Consider the following 17,867-nt stretch of genomic DNA (forward strand, 5'->3'; position numbering starts at 1 on the left):
GATGAAGAGCAGCCACAGAGACCAATTTCTGTTTGGGACCACAGCCAACTCTGAGAGAATTTGACTATTGAGATTATTGGGCAAGTTAGGAAAAATAGAAGAGGGCAAATAAGGGAACTCATTTTTCCTTGGAAGCATTGTTATGCTAATCTCTGTTTTATTCCATTTATATTTATATGCATAGGCTATGTATTCATAAACTTATATATTTTACCATCATTTTATAGACAACCGAAAGTTGTCTCTATATTAAAATTATATTAAAGTCTCTATAAAATAATTTTCTCAAAACTATAAAGCAAATAAAATATAAAACTTAGTTTTTAACACAAATTAGCATATTGGTACGCTGTTAAAACGCTATTGTTTAACATGTTTCTCTGACTCGTGAATTTCCAGTAAGCTTGCTGATATAATTAAATGTTTGAACAGATCCATAATTATTTTTTGAAAGAGTACTTTCTAAAGCATCATATCAAGAGGCATATGCTATATGATTGTCTCTTTGTACTCTTTGCTTATTCATTGTGAATAATTGAAAGTTTTTAGCTGTTGGAAGGCAACTTTCCACAATAGCCATAATATGAAAACAACTTAAATGTCCATTCACAGGTAAATACTTTAAAAAGTGTCATAAACATGGAATGGAGTATTATTGAACCTGAAAAAGAAGGAAATCCTGCCATATATAATAATATAAATGAACCTGAAGGATGTCAATGCTAAATAAAATAAGCCAATCACAAAATGACAGATACTGTATGCTATAATTTTCTTATAACTGGAGCAAGAAGATAATTTTTTGTCCCTATTAGCTACTTAATTTTGTGTGCATAATTGGCTTTTCAAATATAAAACTAATGATGGTTTTTAAAAAGTAAAATGTCTTAATTGGAACTAATAAAATGTGAAATAATCATATAATTTTTAAATAATATTTTTAGAAGTGATTTCTTTGACATTTTCACTTTTTCTGTCTTTTTTATGTAATGTTAATTTTCACGTAGTTTTAATAACTGTCTAGCAATTGTGAGATTACATATCCTCATTATATATAGCATTTTGTGACTTAGTGATGAAAATGAGTGTTTTCATGAATTGAACCTTTGCAACTCTGGCAAATAAAATATGGGCTCGATAAGGTCATATATATTGAGCTATAAAAATTTTAAAGATAATTTTTCAAATCAATAATTTTTTATTGAGTCATTGACATGCTTGCATACAACTAGTTCATTCTGATGCTGTCTACTAAAAATTGTAGAAAATATTGAATTTTAATAGTATCACGTTTTATGATGTTATTACCTGCTTTTATAGAAAATAACCTTCAAAGTCTGGATTCTGAGTTTGAAGACTTAAACGTAAGAAATCTAGTGTTATTAAGTAAATTAAAAATTATCAAAATTTAAGTTGTGGTGGAGGTCTGATTTTTCCTGAACAGAAATTTTATTACATCCAGAAGTAGATTCACCTAAATAATCTGTGATGCCAAATACAAATTTAAAATGTGGAGAACCTATCTTTTAAAAAATGTGTTTTTATTTTTCTGCAGCCTCTTTCCTTACCTGCCATGGTGTTAGTATTTGCTATTTCATGGCGAATTTCTTAGGGCATAGGACTACCCTTGGAATGAGTGCAGATCCTCACATGTTCCCAAGGTCCTGCCCCATGACTTGGTGCGTTGGATGGGTGTGCATAAGTATATGGAAGTACTCATGCTGTACATGAGTGCATCAGTGTATGAGTATATAGCATCACCATCACCTTCTTTGACTAGAGGAAACTATACTAAAAATAGATGATAGATGATAGATAGATAGATAGATAGATAGATAGATAGATAGATAGATAGATAATAGATAGAGGACAGATAGATGATAGATGATAGTTTAACACTATAGTTAATATTGCTGGTAAAGCATCTTTCTGCTTTACTTTCACAAGTCTTTCTTTAACAACAGCCAGAATTTGTCCGTAGAGTTAGGTGTTTGTGTTAAATGACCTTGTGACACTTTCCTCTGCTAAGCCTTGCTTCCAATGTGGTAAGTGCAAAGTCAGAGATAGACTGAAGGAAGTAAATAATCCCCAAAGCAAGGCACTTAACTCGTTTTTGGTGCATTATAAAAATTTTTTTTTAGAGGTTAGTTTTAAGTCAAGTTATAAAAGAAACTAATCCCATTGCTAGGTGAAGGGGTCACAAAGACAGATTAGGTAGAAGGGAGAACAGAAGTAAACACACAGAGGTTGAAAATCATAAGGTGAATGCAGAGAAACACAAAAGAATTAATATTTTTCCAACAAAAGGCAGGGAAAAGGAAAGATAATAAATAAAGTCACCACAGGCCTTCATATTCTGTTTAATAATTTCAACTTTATACTGTAAGTAAATAATTCTCAATTGGGAGCAATTTCGCCCACCAGGGAACATTTGGTAATGCCTGGAGAGAATTTGATTGTCATATCTTGAGATAGGAGCTGCTAATGAAGATAGCAATAGAACCAAAGATGCCACTAAACAGTGTTACCATGTTGAGCAAAATAGCCCTCGAAGTAAATATTATCTGACCCCAAATGTCCAGAGTACAACGTGCAGAAACTCTGCTGTAATTGAATGGATACACATCTAAAAGTTTTAAAACTTGGAGTGAACTAATCAGATATGCCCTTTAGATAGCCTATGATGATATCTATATGACTATATAAGATATAATTTACTAACATTTAATATAGAATTTTCAACATTGCACTAAATTTTATAGATAACGTATACTTTCAATCAAACTCATTTGACTTAGGAGGAAGCTGAAGTATTTCCATTAGTGAATTAAGTACTCCATAATAATACCTCTTGCAAAATTGAAACTGTAGCTCATAACTCATCAAGTGGTTCAGGATTAATTTTTATCCCCTATCCTGCCATCTGCTTTGTTGTATAATTGCACTGTTCTACAGAATATTGCATTTTAATTATAAAAGCTTGAGAGAACATTAATTTGGTATGGATCAAGGAAAAGATCTCAATTAGATTTTCCATAATTTTCAGTTTGACCTCTTGTATTTTCCATTTGTACTACTGACTGTAGACAACATTTGAGAGATGAATTGTAATTGGTTACATATTAAAGTGATCTGACTTTAAATATAATTACCCCAAACATGAAATGCTAATATATTTGGAGTCTAGATGAGCTACATTATTTTCTAAAGTTAAAAGTGTAATATTAAAAGTAATATATTGTTATTGGAAAAGAAAATGTCAACTGAATTTATGAAGCAGTTCTGCAAGTTGATAGAAACACAAAACCAGTGATTTTGTAGAATTTAATCAGACAAACTACCACCACAAAAACGTGTAAGTATCCGAATTTCAATTCTTCATCATGAATGCAATCGGATCTAGAAGATATACTCAAAATAAGGCAAAATTATAATTTCAAATATAATCTGAAGCTTTAAAACGACAAAGCCTTTACCAATGTACTCCTCTTGCAAATATATGATATTAATATATCAAATGTTATTTTTGATTGGTAATCAAATCTAGCTTTACATTAATCAGTGTGATAAAACCTCAAAAAGCAGATGGAAAGTTTTAACTATTTGAACCATTGTTCATCAATAAAAATGTGTACAAGCTTTTTAGAGCCCATACATATTTGTTATTAATTCGATTGAAATTGGATTATATCAATGGAAGAAATGTGAAAAGCTAGTATTCTTTCAAAATTAAATATTCCTGTTCATGAGTAAATGAAATATTTCTAGCAATTTATGTTTTCTTTGACCACTTTCAGAAAAGTTTTATAAATTTCTAGTTATGGTACTTTGCATCTTCTGTAAAATTTATTTTTAAACATATTGCTCAATAAGTAGAGAAAATGCTAAGTTATGTTTATTTTTTGCTAGTTAATAGTGCATTATTATTATTTTGACTTTTATATCTTTCTTTTTATTTTAAATAAATTATTTGTGGAGAATTTGGCATACTCTATCACCAATGACATAATCCAAAGGCAATTCTGGTTATATTATTCTGTTTTAGAAAAATTGTATTTTATTTTTAATGTTATAACATTTTGTTTAATTATAGTTGACATAGGAAGTTGATCGTCACATTTCTAGATTTCCCCTCATTTTATTTATTTATTTATTTATTTATTTATTTATTATTTATTTCAGGCAGAGTCTCACTCTATTCCCAGGCTGGAGGGCAGTGGCACAATCTTGGCTCATTGCAACGTCAGATTCACCAGTTCAAACGATTCTTCTGCCCCTGCCTCCCGAATAGCTGGGATTACAGGTGCCCACCACCATGCCCAACTAATTTTTTTGTATTTTTAGTAGAGACAGGGTTTTGCCATTTTGGTCAGGGTGGTCTAGAACTCCTGATCTCAGGTGATCTACCTGCCTTGGCTTCCCAAAGTGCTGTGCTTACCAGCATGAGGGACCGTGCTTGGCCAATTTTCTCTCATTTTAGAAGGAATATTTTATTTAGTTTGGACACTTCTAATGACCTGCCATCCTTTTGCTAATGCTGATTTCTATGTTCAGCCTGATGCTAAACCATATAGTTATTGGCTTTTCCATTTAGATAAGTGCCTTTGAGTTCTAGAATTTATTTGTGATTCTATTTTTATTTAAATTATTGGTAAAAACTCTTCATAATTTCATTTACTTTTTACATGTTTTTAAAAACATTTTCCCAATTATAATTATCACAAAGAATTCAGTGTTCATATATGCTATTTTCAATACTTTTGTTACTTATGTGTCTGCCTTTATTGTCTGTCTGTTCTCTTATACTGCTGTATCTATTTTTATAACACTTAGTTTTTAATTCAATAATTTTTTTTTTTATTTATCAAAATCTAGAGATTTGAGACAATATCTCCCACCAGTGAAAGTTTACTTCTTAAGCAGAGAGAGTGCAGGCAATCACAGATAGCTTAGTTCAACCTGGATTGCATTTTGGGAAGAACGAGCCCACCACTACTTTGCCCTTGTTTGTGAATGAACCTCCATGTGCTTTTCACTGTGATTTTTGCGTGTCTCAATGTTGAAAGAGTGAAAACATTTATGCTGCTTTTTAGAAGTTCTGGCCTAGCCTGACATGGGTTGAAAATACAGCAAGTATCTTTAATTTGTACCCTCGAGATTTCTTGTCTCCAATTTGACATTTCCATCCCTAACTTTCAGCTACTGAAATCTTAATTGATTTCCCTATTCCCCAGGAGGGTACCCAACCAGACCTCAAGCCTGCTGAAACAGGAAAACTCCTCCAAAGAGTGGAAAAATAAGAATTTTCAGTGCCAAGTTGGCACTCTCTCAAGGAATTTAATCCTTCACATGTAATCTCGGAGACCGCCTCTTATGTAGACATTTGTCTTCTAAGCCCAAGATGGATATTCTACTTGGTTTTTCTAAGGTTTTGATTTTCGTTCTTAAGCCTCTTGTCCAGCATAGCTATGAGATTCAGCATCTGTCTTGAAGAATAATCTAAACATGTACAGATTTCAGTGATGTCCAGTTTTGCCATTGCATACTCTGTTACTGCCAAAAGTTCTGCTTATTGCTCCACCCCCAAGCAGATTCCCTCTGTCTGTGCCCAGCCTAAATTCCCAGGTTCCAGCCTTCAACCAGCATTAGTAGATATCACCAATGAGTGCTTCAAATTTTCAGACCACCTATGCAAGATTAATCTTTTTTCAGAATCCTATTTTTTGTGGAATGTTTTACCTGTCATTGAACTACTGTATTCCCCTTTTAATGAGTATTTTTGCAAAAAGCATTAATGATTATTGAATTTCATGAAATAACTTCTTGTTGACTACAGAGACTTACCGCTTTTCTTCTTTAAATTATTAATGCAGTAAATGCCATTTAAAGATTGTTGTTATTTAAAACTTCTTGCATTTCTAGAAGGAACTCAAATACAATGCCATGTCTTGTCTACCTGCCACCATAGTTTTCTAGCTGCAAGAAAAGACGCTTTGACCCTTTTCATTGCCTGCAATCCCAGACCAGGTCCCATACCCATTGGCTTCTTTCCTTCAAGTGGGATGGCAGTAGTAGCAGGTGGGAAAGCAGTTTCACCTCCTGGAAGGTGGACAGCACATAGATTGTTTCACTGAGCAAAAATATCTTGGATAGTTTTTAGTTATTCATCATTCCGAAAGCAGAAATTTCCTCTACACTCAAATTAGGCAAGCGTTTGAAAAGTGAAGTGATTTGGGCTTACACTCATTCTTACATAGTCAAAGCAGTAATTTATCACTGCTAATTATATGCTAAATAGTCTCTGTGAGCTCCAACACTAATACATAATAATCTATTATCTAAAATGCTAAACTTTGACATTATATAAGGGTAAAGACATGTAGTGTTGAGAGAAACAACATATTAGTAAATTTTTGTGGTAACCTAGAGATTTTGGAGGCATTTGATTATGTTATAAGTAGCAGGGACTTTGGAATCAGACACACTGTAGTTCCTCAAGACTGGCTCCTAATCTCTCCGATGATATGATTTAAATGACCTTCCTAAATATGCTGAACTCCAGATTATTTATCTTTTTAGATGAGAATAATAGCACATATTGGACAGGAATAATTTTAGATTAAATGAGAGAATTTATGTAACTTAGTAGTATGTTTGTTCTCTACCTTGTCTCTTCAAATTAGTAGTAATGTTGAAAATTTATGTAGAAAAATGTAAACTCTTTCTAAAACATTGCATAAAAGTAGAATTTTTATGTTATTGAACGTGGGAGAAAAATGATACTGTCTAGTTTGTTCTAAATAATATATGGTAGCCAGAGGAAAGATGTGTAGAATCACATTGCAATAGATTTGGGACATATATGTTCTTTGACACAAAGCAAATAATTTATAAAATACATTTTTTACTTATAAAAATTTTTGTGTAATTGAAATGACTTACAGATTTATTAAACAGTAAAAGGAATCAATATTCCCTTTTTATTTTATTCTTTCTTCTTTCATAATATAATATTTTTAATTAGTGATTCTTAAAACTTTATAAGATACATTTTTTAAAAGTTTGCCAAAATTTTAAAATAGCTTAATAAATCCTCAATTCACAAATGACAAAAGTGATTGCTTGATTATATTAATAAATTAATAAATAAGACATAAATATATATTTATTAATAAAGAACATTTGACTTATAGTAAAGTGAGGAAAAATTACTTTAAGAACTGCCACGAAATCCTTACGTAGTTGTCAAGAAAAGATGTAAATGTATTTCATTTTACAAAATAAACATATTACAGTATTAGTTTAGAATTGAAGAGAGATTTAAAAAATGACAAAATAAGCTGGATGTGGTGACTCACGCCTGTAATCCAAGCACTTTGGAGGCCAAGGTGGGTTGATCATCTGAGGTCAGGAGTTCAAGACCAGCCTGATCAACATGGTGAAACCCTGTCTTTATAAAAATAAATAAATAAACAAATGACAAAATAGCAAAAGGAGCAGACACTACACAACTATGGATTGCTGGTTATGGCTAATAACCATTTTACTGGCTTACAAATTTCATGCTTTCAAAAAAATGGGATATACATATAATTTAAACATATAATTCTGAACATCATAGTTAAACATAAGTGGTATAAAGTATCCAAAATAAAATATCCTACTATCAGAGAGAAGCCTGATAGATCAAGTCAAAGGTTTAAAAATCAATAATTGGAAATTTAAAATAGCATTAAAACAATTGTTGGAAACAGTTGTCAATAAACATTAACCCAAATCAAAGGCCTCAGCAGCAGCCTCAGAAACAGGTTTTCTTCTGATCATTTCTGGCCCTCCTGTGTCGCAGTCCCATTCTTGCCAGAGCTAGCCGTGGAAACTAGAATCTCTCTTCCCAAAGGCGGGTAATGGAAACCATAATACCTGTTCCCAAAGCCAGACATAAACCTGAAAATATTACTTTAACTTCACCTTGGCCTTTCTGTATAAAAACCGGCCATGAGGGATGGCTCAGTAGGAGCAACTCAGGATTGCAGCTCTCAGTGAAGATGCAGAGGGTGAGTCCAAGCTGCATTTCCAGACGGATCTTTGTTGCCCACAGAAAGGGAAAATTCCCGGGTGTAGGAGAGACATGGGACACCAGTGCAGCTGTTTCAGCTGGCACTGCCATTTTGACCGGTGCCGCAGCGCAGTGGCACTCCGCACAAAACGCACTGGTCTGGGTGCCCTGTTAAACCGGCAATCTGAGATTTGTGAGGGCAGATTAGCATAACCATCTGATTAAATGGGACTTGGATGGTGAGCCAGACCAGGAGATTCCTGGGAAATGATTTTTGAGCCAGCGCAGTGGGTCGCTGCACGAGAAATCACACAGATCTCGGTGCCCTATCAGCAAGAGACGGAAACAGCTGGGAGAGAGTCAACCTTTCAACTCGAAAAGGGATAAAAAGGGCTCTGAGGCAGGGAGCCAGGTGATCAGGCTCGGCGGGTCTGGCCCCCAAAGGGACAAACAAAACAGCGATTCAAAACACTCAGGGTTGAGAGGTTCACTGCAGGCACAGCTGAACCCAGGATGGTGCAGATAGGTGGGGGAGGGGCCTCCGCCATTACCGAAGCATTCCGCTCCTACTGAGGTACACTCCCATTGCTGATGCAGCCTGCCATTGCCGAGGCAACCCGCTGTAACAGAGACTCCGCCAACAGGGTGGAGCCCACGACAGCAGGGCACAGCCCACGGGCAACAGGGCAGAGCCCACGGCAACAGGGTGGAGCTCACGACAGTAGGGCAGAGCCCACAGCAACAGGGCGGAGCCCAAGACAGCAGGGCTGAGCCCACGGCAGGCAAATAGTGACTAGACTGCCTCCTAGCTGGGCAGGAAGGTGCAATAGATACTCATAAAGAAAGCCCTCACTCCCTGAGACAGAGCATCTGAGGAAGAAAAGGGGTTTTATGAGTTCTGCTGCAGCAGACTTAAACGTAACTGCCTAACAGCCCTGAATGATCAACAGAGCTCACAGCTCAGCACTTGAGCTCCTATAAAGTACAGACTGCCTCCTCAAGTAGCTCCCTGACCTCTGTATATCCAAAGAGTCACCTCAAAAAGGACTGATCAGATTGACATTTGGCGGGCATCATTCTGGGACAAAGATAGCAGCAGAAGAAACTGGTAGAATCCTTCACTGTTCTGCAGCTGCTACAGGTATACCCCAGACAAGCAGGGCCTGGAGTGGACCTCAGCAGTTGTACAGCAGCGGGGCTAGGCTGTTAGAAGGAAAACTATGTAACAGAGATACTTCATCATCAATAATCTGGGCATCCACTCAGAGACCCAATCAGAAAGTCAGCAACTACTCAGCCGACAGGTGGAAAAACCCACAAAGATGGGAAGAAACCAGCGCAAAAAGGAGGAAAACAACCAAAACCAAAACACCTCGCCTCCTACAAAGGACCAAAACTCCTCACCAGCAAGGGAACAAAACTGGACAAAGAATGAGTGTGACGAAATGACAAAATCAGACTTCAGAAGGTGGGTAATGAGAAACTTCCATGAGCTAAAAAAACATGTTCTAAACCAATGCAAAGAAATTAAGAACCTTGAAAAAAGATTTGAGGAAATGATAACAAGAATGGACAACTTAAAGAGGAATATGAATGAATTGAAGGAGCTGAAAAACACAACACGAGAAGTTGGCGAAGCATGCACAAGTTTCAACAGCCAAATTGACCAAGCAGAAGAAAGAATATCAGAAGTCGAAGATCAACTCAATTAAATAAAACAAGAAACCAAGATTAGAGAAAAAAGCACAAAAAATGAATGAACAAAGTCTCCAAGAAGTGTTTGACTATGTGAAGAGAGAACAACCAAATAGATGCAATAAAAAAAGATAAAGGGGAAATCACCACAGATTCCACAGAAATTCAAACCATTATCAGAGAATATTACAAACAACTCTATGCACATAAACTAGTAAAACTGGAAGAAATGAATGAATTCCTGGACACCTGTTTCCTCCCAAGCCTAAATCAGGAGGAAGCCGAAACTATGAATAGACGAATAAAAAGGTCTGAAGCTGAGACAGTAGTTAAAAGCCTACCAAAAAAAAAAAAAGCCCGGGTCCAGATGGGTTCACAGCCGAATTCTACCAGACACACAAAAAGGAGCTGGTACCATTTCTTCTGAAACTATTCTAAATAATCCAAAAAGAGGGAAACCTTCCCAAATCATTTTATGAGACCAACATAATCCTGATACCAAAACACAGCAGAGACTTGACAAGAAAAGAAAACTTCAAGCCAATATCCATGATGAACATAGATGCAAAAATCTTCAATAAAATACTGGCAAGCCGTTTGCAACAGCACATCAAAAACTTTATCCATCATGATCAAGTAGGATTCATCCCAGGGATGCAAGTCTGGTTCAACATACGCAAGTCTATAAATGTAATTCACCACAGCAACAGAACCAAAAACAAAAGCCACATGATTATCTCAATTGATGAAGAGAAGGCATTTGACAAAATTCAACAGCCCTTTATGCTAAAAACCCTCAAAAACTCAGTATTGATGGAACGTATCTCAAAGTAATAAAAGCTATTTACGACAAACCAACAGCCAATATCATACTGAATGGGCAAAAACTGGAAGCATTCCCTTTGAAATCCGGCACTAGACAAGGATGCCCTCTCTCACCACTCCTATTCAATATAGTACTGGAAGTTCTAGCCAGAGCAATCAGGCAAGAAAAAGAAATAAAGGGTATTTAAATAGGAAAGGTGGAAGCCAAATTGTCTTTATTTGCAGAAGACATGATAGTGTATCTAGAAGACCCCATTGCATCAGGCCAAAAACTCCTGAAACTGATAAGCAATTTCAGCAAAATCTCAGGATATAAAATCAATGTGCAAAAATCACAAGCATTCCTATACACCAATAACAGACTTAAAGAGAGCCAAATCAAGAACAAACTGCCATTCACAATTGCTACAAAAACAATAAAATACCTAGGAATACGACTCGCAAGGAACATAAGGGACCTCTTCAAGGAAAACTACAAACCACTGCTCAGTGAAATAAGAGAGGGCACAAACAGATGGAGAAACATTCCATGTTCATGGTTAGGAAGAATCAGTATCGTGAAAATGGCTACACTGCCCAAAGTAATTTACAGAATAAACGCTATCCCCATCATGCTACCAATGACCTTCTTCACAGAACTAGAAACAACCACCTTAAACTTCATATGGAACCAAAAGAGAGCCCACATAGCTAAGTCAATTCTAAGCAAAAAGAACACAGTGGGAGGCATCACACTACCGGACTTCAAACTATACTACAAGGCTACAGTAATCAAAACAGCATGGTACTGGTACCAAAACAGAGATTTAGATCAATGGAACAGAACAGAGGCATCGGAGGCAACACAGCATATCTACAACCATACAATCTTTGATAAACCTGACAAAAACAAGCAATGGGGAAAGGATTCCCTGTTTAATAAATGGTGTTGGGAAAACTGGCTAGCCATGTGCAGAAAGCAGTAACTGGATCCCTTCCTAACACCTTACACTAAAATTAACTCCAGATGGACTAAAGACTTAAACATAAGACCTGGCACCATAAGAACCCTAGAAGAAAATCTAGGCAAAACCATGCAGGACATAGGAGTAGGCAAGAACTTCATGACCAAAACACCAAAAGCATTGGCAACAAAAGCCAAAATAGACAAATGGGACCTAATCAAACTCCACAGCTTCTGCACGGCAAAAGAAACAGTCACCAGAGTGAATTGGCAACCAACAGAATGGCAAAAAATTTTAGCAGTTTACCCATCTGACAAAGGGCTGATATCCAGAATTTACAAAGAACTCAAACAGATTTACAGGAAAAAAACAAACAAGCCCATTCAAAAATGGGCAAAGATATGAACAGACACTTTACAAAAGAAGACATACATGAGGCCAACAAACATATGAAAAAATGCTCATCATCACGGTCATTAGAGAGATGCAAATCAAAACCACATTGTGATACCATCTCATGACAGTTGGAATGGTGACCATTAAAAAAATTGGAGACAACAGATGCTGGAGAGGATGTGGAGAAATAGGAACACTTTTACACTGTTGGTGGGAGTGCAAATTAGTTCAACCATTGTGGAAGACTGTGGCGATTCCTCAAGGCCTTAGAAATAGAAATTCCATTTGACCCAGCAATCCCATTACTGGGTATATATCCAAAGGACTATAAATCGTTCTACTATAAGGACACATGCACACGAATGTTCATTGCAGCACTGTTTACAATAGCAAAGACCTGGAACCAACCCAAATGCCCATCGATGATGGACTGGACTGGGAAAATGTGGCACATATACACCATGGAATATTATGCAGCAATCAAAAATGATGAGTTTGTGTCCTTTGTAGGGACATGGTTGAATCTGGAGAACATCATTCTCAACAAACTGACACAAGAACAGAAATCAAATACCACATATTCTCACTCATAGGCGGGTGATGAAAAATGAGAACACATGGACACAGGGAAGGGAGTGCTACACACTGGGGTCTATTTGGGAGAATAAGGGAGGGACAGTGGTTGGGGAGCTGGGGAGGGATAGCATGGAAAGAAATGCCAAATGTGGGTGAAGGGGAGGAAGGCAGCAAAACACACTTCTATGTGTGTACCTATGCAACTATCTTGCATGTTCTGCACATGTACCCCAAAACCTAAAATACTATAAAAAAAATAATAGAAACTAAAAATGTGAGGTACATAAAAATAAATCTAACAAAAATAAAAAATAAAAAACTGGCCATGAGGAAATGATCTGACCTACCTTGCTTACGTGTAGGTCATAAGACTCCCACTCCAGCGAGGGTCCTGCCCGACACCCAGAAGGAAAGAATGCGTGCTTGGAGAGGCCAAGAAAAATCTGGAGAAACAGGCCTTCCTGGGCTCCCCACTTAGTCTATTAGTAGTAAAGCGTACCCTGTTTGTCAAGTTGTATTTCTTTATCACCATCCATAGTTTATTGAACCTAAGCATAAAAGGATCAATGTATTAGTCCATATTCATATAGCTATAAAGAAATGCCTGAGACTAGGTAATTTATAAAGGAAAGATGTTTAATCGACCCTCAATTTCACATGGCTGGGGATACCTGAGGAAACTTAAAATCACAGCAGAAAGCAAAGGGGAAGCAAGTACCTTCTTCACAAGGCAGCAAGAGAGAAAAGGGAGATCCGGGGAAACTGCCATTTATAAAACCATCAGATCTCCTGAGAATTCACTCACTGCCACATGAACAGCATATGGAAAGCTGTCCCCATGATCCAATCACTTCCCACCAGGTGCATTTCTGGATATGTGGGGATTACAATTCCAGATGAGATTTGGGTGGGGACACAGAGCCAAATCATATCAAGAAATTTCACCTGTAACTTAGGATCTTCCTTCTGAAGCCTCCCATGTATACATGTTAAACAAATTTATATGCTTTTTCACCATCTCCAATTAATCTGTCTTTTACAAGATGATTTTATAAGTGAACCTTCAGAGAGAACTTTTCCCTAGGACCCTACATAGTGCTCAGAATATAGTACCTAATATATATGTTTGTGTGTACTTATAAATAAACATAATAAAATATTTACTTTTGTTTAAACAATTTTATTGTGAAATAATCTACATTTTAATTGATTCATTTGCCATTCTGGATAATTTAGAAAACTATAAAATGAAGGGTATAATTTATGGACACAATCTTTACTTAATAATTATTTGAGGGAATACAGTTTTCTATTGCTATGTAATAAATCAGCAAATTTACATAAATAATTATATAACAAATCTAGAGGCTCAAAGAGTATTATTTCTAGGTTTATTAGAATTGTTGGCAGAATTTAGCTACTTGTAGTTCCAGGACTGAAGTTCCTGGTTTTGGTTTTGTTTTGTTTGAGACATAGTCACTCTCTGTTTCAACCCAGGCTGGAGTGCAATGGCGCACTCTCGGCTCACTGCAACCTCCACCTTCCAAGTTCAAGAGATTCTCCTGCCTCAGCCTCTGGAGCAGCTGAGATTACAAGCACCTGCCATCATACTCGGCTAATTTTTGTATTTTGTAGAGACAGGTTTCACCATATTTGCCAAGCTGGTCTTGAACTCCTGACCTCAGGTGATCTGCCTGCCTTTGCCTCCCAAAGTGCTGAGATTACAGGCTTGAGCCACCATGCCTAGTCAGGCTTTTTCATCTTTAAAACAGCAAGAGTACATCACATCCTTCTCATGTTTTAAATCTGTCTTTCCCTTCTGTCACATTTTTCCTGCATCCAGACAAAGAAAGTTTTGTAAGAGTTTATGTGATTATATTTGCCCTACCTCCATAATACAGAATAATACCATAATCTTAATTGCCACTAATCAACAAACTTAATTATATCTGCAAAGTCCATTTTGCCTGTAACTTAACTTAATTATAGGCATGGCACCAGGTGGCAAAGGCCATGGGGCCAAAACTCTGCCTCAAGGGAGATGCTTCAAAGTTAAATAATGTAATTATTATTGAGACATTATATGGACATGTCTGAGTGAATTTTCCCTTTGATATTAATATAATATGTAAATAATTACAATTTTAGTTATTTGCCTTAGGAAATGTTTTACACTGATTCAAAACAATAAAAATTGAAAAAATATTTTCTATATATGGCAAGACATAGCAGATTAATATATTCCAAATACTAGACTGGTACAAGTAGTTGGTGGAAACTGTCTAGATTTCAGCACCATTTCTCAGGGAGGTTATGATAATATTTGTGGATATAAAGTAGCTGAGCCTACTGATTAATAGAGTATAATACAAGTAGGTAAGTATGTAGTGGGTTAATGTAGAAACATTTTGAGAATGTAGCACATGATTTTTGCCTTCAGTCTTGTTTTAATAGTATAATCTAAGTGTAACTACCTAATGGGTTTGTCTTGCCCACTGCACAGAAAAAAACAATTAAGTGAGACCATGGCATTGCATTAAACAGAGTTTAATCAACATGAGGTGGGCCACACCACATGGGATGCAAAGTTATTACTCAAATCAATCTCCCTGAAAATTCAGGGGCTAGAGTTTCTCAAGGATAATTTGAGAGACAAGAGCATGGATGCTACTGATTGGTTGGGGATGCAGTCATAGGGATATAGAAAATGGTCCTTGTGTACCGAGTATGCTTCTGGGTGGGGGTCACAGGGCAAGTTGAGCCAAGATTGATGGGTTTGAGTGGGGCCATAGGTGTTCAGAAATCCAAAAGCCTGAAAGGACATCTCAAAAGGGTATTCATAGGTTCTACGATAGTGAATGGGGGAAATTACAAATATTGTGACTTCCTGAGTAATGGCTGGTATGATTTAACTAACCCTACATCTTAGCAGAATTCAGGCCCCTCTCATCTGGTTTTGTATTGGGAAAGGGCTATTATCATTTAAAATATAAATTAAATTCCTCCCAAAGTTAGTCCATTCTATGCTCAGAAGTGAACAAGGGGAGCTTGGGGGTGAGAAGCAGATGGAGTTGGTTAGAGCAGATCTCTTTCAGTGTCATAATTTTCTTGCTGTTATAAGTTTTGCAAAGGCAGTTTCATAAGGCATGAAAAAGGTATTGGCATCAAATTTTGTAAATGTTATATAAGAAGAAGAATAGTGATCACTCTATATGAACAAAAACCAAAAGACAATTTACATGTTGGAATGATGAGCTCATTAATACATTTAATATGGATAAATATTCTTGCGATTTTTTCCAAAATATTTACTGCTTATTTTAAACTGAGAGGAAAAAATCTGAACAAGTAAACATATAAAGATGATCTACAAGTGGTAGCTGACAATCAGGCAATGCTAATGAATAATGTAATATATTTCCAGGAAATCTAATGCAAAATGAGGGTTTATAGAAATATTGCCTCTAAAAAGAAACACAGGATTTTTCATTCTGCTCTGATATTTTTTAGAATTAATCTGGGTATTTAAATTTTAAAATGTAAGCAAAAATGCAATATTTACACCTTCAAAGAAAAGCCAACTGATGTGATTATTGTGGTCTTTAACTAATTTAGGCATTTTTCTTATAAAAAATTTATTAAACTTCACCTGGTAATAATGATGTCAATGAAAATAATAAAGCTGGCAATACAGACTATCACCTTTGTTTGACAACAGATAATGATTTAGAAAAGGAATTTATACAGAAATAATTTATTAAGTTCTTATTAAAATTGGATTTTTTTAGTAATCAAGAAGCAGTTACTGAGTAGTAAGGCATCCTTATTCATGTAAGCCCTGAACAGGGTGAGAAACCAATCATTATTCTGCATAATAATAGTACCTATTGATTCCAGAGAAAGGAAGACATTCAAATTAATAAATGTAAGACTGTTGAGATATTATTTGAATCTTCAGGATTTATTTAGTTGTAACCAACCCAGAAATTATATTGTTTGTAAGATGTGCGCATATGTTTTGTTTCCAAGAAATACCATAGATTACTAATAAAATAAGCATGCTGACAGTACACATTGGTGGCATCAACACACAGGATCCCTTACTGAGAGAATCTGAGTCCATCTTGGCTTTCAGGGCTTTTGCTTTCTCCTTTCCCCACTGCCATCAACTGGTGCCCTGAAAGACACCCTGATCAACTGGAAATTACTACAAATTTGGAAAATGTTTGTGAGTAGAATAGATCCCGACTTCGAACTGTGTGCAGAGATAGTAATTACTGATTTCATATGTTAGAAGTTGTTAAAAAAAAAAAAAAGCCTGATTTTGGTAAAACAAATGATTAACTTGAGGTAAGTAAAGCCTTCAGAGGATGTGGGTTGTGTATCTAAAGAGAATCCTTTGTGAAGACACTAACTAAGCACTTTGACTTTCAGGATCAAATTGGGAAGACTTGACATCTGTATTAGCCATTCTTGCATTGCTATAAGGAAATACCTCAGACTGAGTAATTCATAAAGAAAAATTTTATTGGCTCATGGTTCTGCAGGCTGTGCAGGAAGCATGGCACTGGGCATCTGCTTGGCTTCTGATGAGGAATCAGGAAGCTTAGAATCATGGCAGAAGGCAAAGGGTGAGCTGGCACATCACATAGCTAAAGCAGGAGTGAGAGAGAGAGAGGAAAAGAGAGAGTGAGTCAGAGAGACAGAGAGAGAGAGAGAGGAGAGAGAGACAGAGAGACAGATTTTAAAAAATCTCACATTTTAAACAATCTCAGGAGAACTCACTATCATGAAGATAGCACCAAGCCATGAGGGATCCACCTCTGTGATCCAAACACTTCCCACCAAACCCACCCCTCCTCCAGCATGGGGATTATAATTCAACATGAAATTTGGATGCGGTCAGATAACCAAACCATGTCAATATCTTGATAATATTTAGTCTGCTAGGCACGGTGGCTCAGGCCGGTAATCCCAGAACTTTGGGCGGCTGAGGTGGGTAGATCACCTCAGGTTGGATCACTTGAGGTCAGGAGTTCATGATTAGCCTGGCCAAAATAGAAAAACCCTGTCTTTACAAAAATACAAAAAAAAAAAAAAAATTAGGTGTGACAGTGGGCACTTGTAATCACAGCTACTCGGGAGGCTGAGACAGGAGAATCACTTGAACCCAGGAGGCGAGGGTTGCAGTGAGCCGAGATTAGGCTACTACACTCCAGCCTGGACAACAGAGCAAGACTTCATCTCAAAAAAAAAAGTAAAATAATAATTATTATAATAATGAGTCTCTGATCCATGAAGGTAGGAAACCTTTCCATTTAGTTAGAGCCTCTTAGATTATTTTTATTAGTGTTTTAACCTTTTGGGGATACAAA

The sequence above is a fragment of the Callithrix jacchus genome, chromosome 1 (assembly GCF_049354715.1).
Source record: "Callithrix jacchus isolate 240 chromosome 1, calJac240_pri, whole genome shotgun sequence".
Classification (NCBI taxonomy): Eukaryota; Metazoa; Chordata; class Mammalia; order Primates; family Cebidae; genus Callithrix; species Callithrix jacchus.